The following is a 5,905-nucleotide window of genomic DNA, read 5'->3' as shown; positions in this document are numbered from 1 at the left end:
ATGGTCTCTTCTCGGCGGAGTCCGAGAAGTGAACACGGTTCTTGTGTTATGCTTGAACGTAAGTAGTTTCAAGATCACTTCTTGATCACTTCTAGTTCACGACCGTGCATTGCTTCTCTTCTCGCTCTTATTTGCGTATGTTAGCCACCATATCTGCTTAGTGCTTGCTGCAGCTCCACCTCACTACCCTTTCCTACACATAAGCTTAAATAGTCTTGATCTCGCGGGTGTGAGATTGCTGAGTCCTCGTGACTGACAGATACATCCAAACAGTTGCAGGTGCTAATGATACCAGTGCAGTTGACGCAACCCAGCTCAAGTGGGAGCTCGATGAAGATCTTGATCGTTGCTTTGTTTCTTTTTCGGTTGATCAGTAGTGGAGCCCAGTTGGGATGATCGGGGATCTAGCATTTGGGGTTGTCTTCTTTTATTTTGGTTCCATAGTCGGACCTTGATTGTATTCTGGATGATGTATGTTTAACTTGTATTTGTGTGAAGTGGCGATTGTAAGCCAACTCTTTATCCAATTCTTTTTCAGTACATGGGATTGTGTGAAGATTACCCCTCTTGCAACAAACCTACCATGCGGCTATGCCTCTAAGTCGTGCCCCGACACGTGGGAAATATATCCGCATTGTGGGTGTTACAAGTTGGTATCAGAGCCTTCCCCGACTTAGGAGCCCCCCTTCTTGATCGAATCGCTGACGTTGTTGAGTCTAGAACAAAATGTTTTGAGTCTTAGGATTATATATATCGGAGAGTAGGATTCTTTTTACTCCTCAGTCCCTTCGTCGCTTTGGTGAGGCCTCCTGGCGTAGAATTTTTGACTTTTCTCTCCTCAAATTTCACTAATTTTTTTAGGATCACGCGGGTATCTTGGAATTGTTCCGATGGTTTTGTGACGAGAACATTGTTCTTGGTGCCTCCTGACATTTAGGGGTTGTGGCAGTGTCCCGGGGAGTTGAGCTCCGAGGTGTTGTCGTCACAATTTTATCATTGCAGTTCTGGAATACCTGAGTTCGCCGACATCGAAAATCTCTTTTATGCAGTTGTTGGTGAGATAACCTCGACGCCACCCAGTACTGGGCCGGGAGTTCGGGGGTATTGCCATAACTTGTATAACAGATGCTTTTTGAAGGTTGAGGTACACGATTTCCGAAGTTTTCTTGGTTATGTGTTGAAGGATGGATACAGCTGGATGTAGGATTTGTTAGCTTGGGTGAGATATTATGCTTCCCCTGTATCCCCAACACCTGATTGCACAACAAGAAAGTTTCGGGAGTTTATAAGTGGGAATTCAAGTAGCTCCTAGGATATCTTTCCAATAGACACATGATACGATATGGGATCTATCATATGTTTGTTTCCAACTTATTCTCCAAGCCAATCTTTGTTTTCTTTTTGAGTTGTGGTATTCGAGTTGCTTCGAAGTCAAATGTTGATTCCATACCTTATTCTAAGCGGTGTTCTCATATTCCTATGTGAACACTAATCCTTCTTGATCATCGAGTTTGTCATCTCAATTTCTTTTCAACCGGCGTGTTTCTCTTCAAGTGGATCCGATTATTTCAACATCCGCAAGATAACCTCTTGGTTTTTCCCAATGTTGTTCGTTTTATCTGTCCCCAAGTTGCCTTTGTTTTCCCTCCCACCCACCCTTGTTTCTTCAAGGACTCGGATTTCTTAATCAAATATTTATTTTATGGATGTGAAGTGTAACACCCTCGATGCGACTATATCTCCCACGTGTCGAGGCACGACTTAGAGGCATAATCGCATTGAAGGCATATGTCGCAAGTTAGGCAATCTTCACAACATCCCATGTAATATATAATAAAAGGGGAGAAAACATAGTTGGCTTACACTCGCCACATCAATCAAGTACATAAATAACATCACCGCTTGCCATGCCTCCGGAGGAGGTGGAGGTGGTGGCGGATCAGGATTTGGAGTCGTGCGCGTTGGAGGAGCCATCCTGAAGAGGTTGACATCCATTAGCACATTGATAGATAAATATTGAAGCTGAATCCAACGGAATGAAAATTGCAACATATAGTCTTCACATCCGAACAAAATGAACGAATGCATTCCTCTTGAAATGGTCAAATATCCATAAATTGAGAAGCCACTTAGAATTTAGGTAGAGAAATAAATCAACAAGGTACGGATCAAGAACGAATAATCGGTAAGAAATCCCAATCTCAAACCAATATCCGTGGAAGAAGAACTAGAGCTACTAGAATTCCCACCTATGAAACTCCCGAACCTTTCCGGTTATGCAATTAGGTGTTGGGGATACAGGGGAAGCATAATATCTCACCCAAATCTAGCAATTCCTACATCCAGCTGTATCCATCCTTCAACACATAACCGAGAAAAACTTCGGAAACCATCTACCTCAACCTTCGAAAAGCATCCGTTATACAAGTTATGGCGATACTCCCGAACTCCCACCCCAGTACTGGGTGGCATCGAGGTTATCTCACCAACGAACTGCATAAAAGAGATTTTCGATGTCGGCGTACTAAACTCAGGTATTCTAGAACTGCAACGATAAAATTATGACGACAACACCTCAGAGCTCAACTCCCCGAGACACTTCCACAAAACCCCTGACAGGAGGCACCAAGACAATGTTCTCATCATAAAACCATCGGAACGATTCCAAGATACCCGCGTGATCCTAATTTTTTTAGTGAAATTTGAGAAGAGAAGAGTCAAAACTCTACGTCAGGATGCCTTACCAGAACGATGAGGAGACTGGGAAGTAAAAAGAATTCCTAAACTCTCCGATATATAATTCCTAAATGACTCAAAACATTTTTCTAGACACAACTCGGCTGCTAAAAACGATCAAGCAATGGGGCTCCTAAGGTCGGGGAAGGCTCTGATTACCAACTTGTAACACCCTCGATGCGACTATATCTCCCACGTGTCGAGGCACGACTTAGAGGCATAATCGCAATGAAGGCATATGTCGCAAGTTAGGCAATCTTCACAACATCCCATGTAATATATAATAAAAGGGGAGAAAACATAGTTGGCTTACACTCACCACGTCAATCAAGTACATAAATAACATCACATCATCCAAACACTCATGGCCCGACTACGGCGCCAAAATAAAAGATAACCCAACATGCGACACGGTCCCGATCACCCCCAACTGGGCACCACTACTGATCATCAGGAAAGGAAACATAGTATCGTTGAGAGTCCTCGTCGAACTCCCGCTTGAGCTCGAGCACGTCACCTGGAGCGGAATCATCAGGCCCTGCATCTGGTGTAATAGTAATTTGTGAGCCACAGGGACTCAGCAATCTCGCACCCTCGCGATCAAGACTATTTAAGCTTAATAGGTATGGCAAGGTAAAAATGTGGAGCTGCAGCAAGCGACTCGCAAATATGGTGGCTATCCTGTTCGCAAAAGAGAGCGAGAAGAGGAGGCAAAGCGCGAGCGAGAAACTAGAGAACAACCTGCGCCAACATTACTCCAACACCGTGTCCACTTCCCGGACTCCGCCGAGAAGAGGCCATCACGGTAACACACTCAGTTGATTCATTTTAATTAAGTTAAGGTTCAAATTATCTATAACCGGACATTAACAAATTCCCATCTTCCCATAACCGCGGGCACGGCTTTCGAAAGTTCAAATCCCTGCAGGGGAGTCCCAACTTAGCCCATGACAAGCTCTCACGGTCAATGAAGGAATAGACCTCCTCCCAAGAAGTTCCGATCAGACTCGGAACCTCGGTCCTTCAAGACAGTTCGACAGGTTAAAACAAGACCAGCAACACCGCCCGAATGTCCTGACAAATCCCGATAGGAGCTGCACATATCTCGTTCTCAGGGCACACTCAGATAGGTCAAGCTACGAGTAAAACCAACCCTCAAGTTTCCCCGAGGTGGCCCCGCAGGCTGCCTGGTTCGGACCAACACTCAGAGGAGCACTGGCCCGGGGGGGGGGGGGTTTAAAATAAGATGACCCTCGGGCTCCGGAAACCCAAGGGAAAAAAGGCTAGGTGGCAAATGGTAAAACCAAGGTTGGGCATTGATGGAAAAGCTTTAATCAAGGCGAACTATCAAGGGGTTCCCATTATAACCCAACCGCGTAAGGAACGCAAAATCCGGGAACATAACACCGATATGACGGAAACTAGGGCGACAAGAGTGGAACAAAACACTAGGCGAGAGGCCGAGCCTTCCACCCTTTACCAAGTATATAGATGCATTAAGATAACAAGGCAATATAATGATATCCCAACAAGTAAATAAATGTTCCAACAAGGAACGGCCTCCAATCTTCACCTGCAACTAGCAACGCTATAAGAGGGGCTGAGCAAAGAGGTAACATAGCCAATCAACAGTTTGCTAGGACATGGTGGGTTAGTGGTTTGACATGGCAATTTGGGAGGCTTGAAAGCAAGTGGTAGGCATCGTAGCATTGGCATAGCAAAAGAGCGAGCAATCTAGCATAGCAAAGATAGTAGTGATTTCGAGGGTATGATCATCTTGCCCGCAAAGTTGTCAGAGTTGACTGGATCCTCGAAAGCACACTCAACGGGCTCCTCGTTAGCGAACTCATCTTTCGGCTCTACCCAAACAAGACAAACAAGCAAACGGAACACAATCAACCACGTGCAAGGATCAGACAATATGATGCAAACATGGTATGCTATGCGGGATGCATATGCAAGATGAGACAAAGAATGAATGAACCTGGCCTCAACTTGGAAATCCAAGTGTACCACTGGAAAGATGAGATGAAATCTCTTGAAAACGATATAAAGAACGCCGGAATCGGAGTTATGGTTTGGAAATGGCAAGCAATTCAAATATGACACCGGTCTGCGATTTACAGCAAGTAGCCATCTAAATGCAATGAGATGAACAAGCTACAGCACCCAAACATGACATCAAAATACATGGCAGGGATGCATTCAAGATGCTTAACAAAAGTCTAGCACTGAGCTACGGCCAAATCATCCATTAACAGGTTCAAACAAGCATGGCAAAAATGCATATGGCAAACAGATTTCAGACTTAGTGAAATTAACACTTGTCTGGAATTCCAGATCAGGTAGCACACTTCGGAGCAACAAAACTACATGCTACAGGACCTGAACATGGCAAAGTAAAGCATGGCATGGAGCTACTCAAAGAGCTTAACAAAAGTCCCTTAGTGACCTTGAGCCAAAAGGGATCAGAAAATACAATTGCAAGCATGTGAACATGGCAAAAACATAATCAGTTCTCAGACTTAGTGAAAACTGGAGCATGCTGAAAACAGATATCAAGTAGGCATGTTTACGAGCTCGATGCACTCACTACAGAGCAAGTCTTGACAAACTAAGCATACACCCATCAAGAATACACAAAATGCAAGCTAGACATGGCAAGAACAATAGCATAGCATGCACGGATCAACTATAACATCCTCGGCAAAATCGCTAACAAGTAGACAATCTGCCAGATTCACGAAGTAGCAAAAGTAGAGCTCGATTGACTCAAGCTAGGGTGCTCCATAATTGCAAACAAAGACATGGATGGATAGAGCACTACAAGATTAACAAAACATTCTTACTGATCATCCTCAAAAGAGGCACGGATCACTAGGAAACAACATGAACATATGGCCATATGAGATAAATAGCTCAAGGACTTAGTGGAAATGCTAAGTCCCTGAAATCAGAATTACCAAGTGCCTCACTTGGCAAGCTTGTTCTAGTCACCACACACATCACAAAAATACATGGGTTGCACCTCTTGAAAGATGGCAAAACCCTTAACAAAACATATGTAGAGCTCATGGGCATATCATGCACCCAATAATCATGGCAAAAATGACAATTATCTAAATGGAGCAACAGATCTGACAATTATCGCAAGTAGCCCTCTTCTAAC

This window comes from Triticum urartu, chromosome 7A (genome assembly GCF_056163025.1).
Source record: "Triticum urartu cultivar PI428250 chromosome 7A, HENAU_Tu73, whole genome shotgun sequence".
In the NCBI taxonomy this organism is placed as follows: domain Eukaryota; kingdom Viridiplantae; phylum Streptophyta; class Magnoliopsida; order Poales; family Poaceae; genus Triticum; species Triticum urartu.
The sequence above is the reverse complement of the archived record's forward strand: the minus strand, read 5'-3'. Positions refer to the sequence as shown.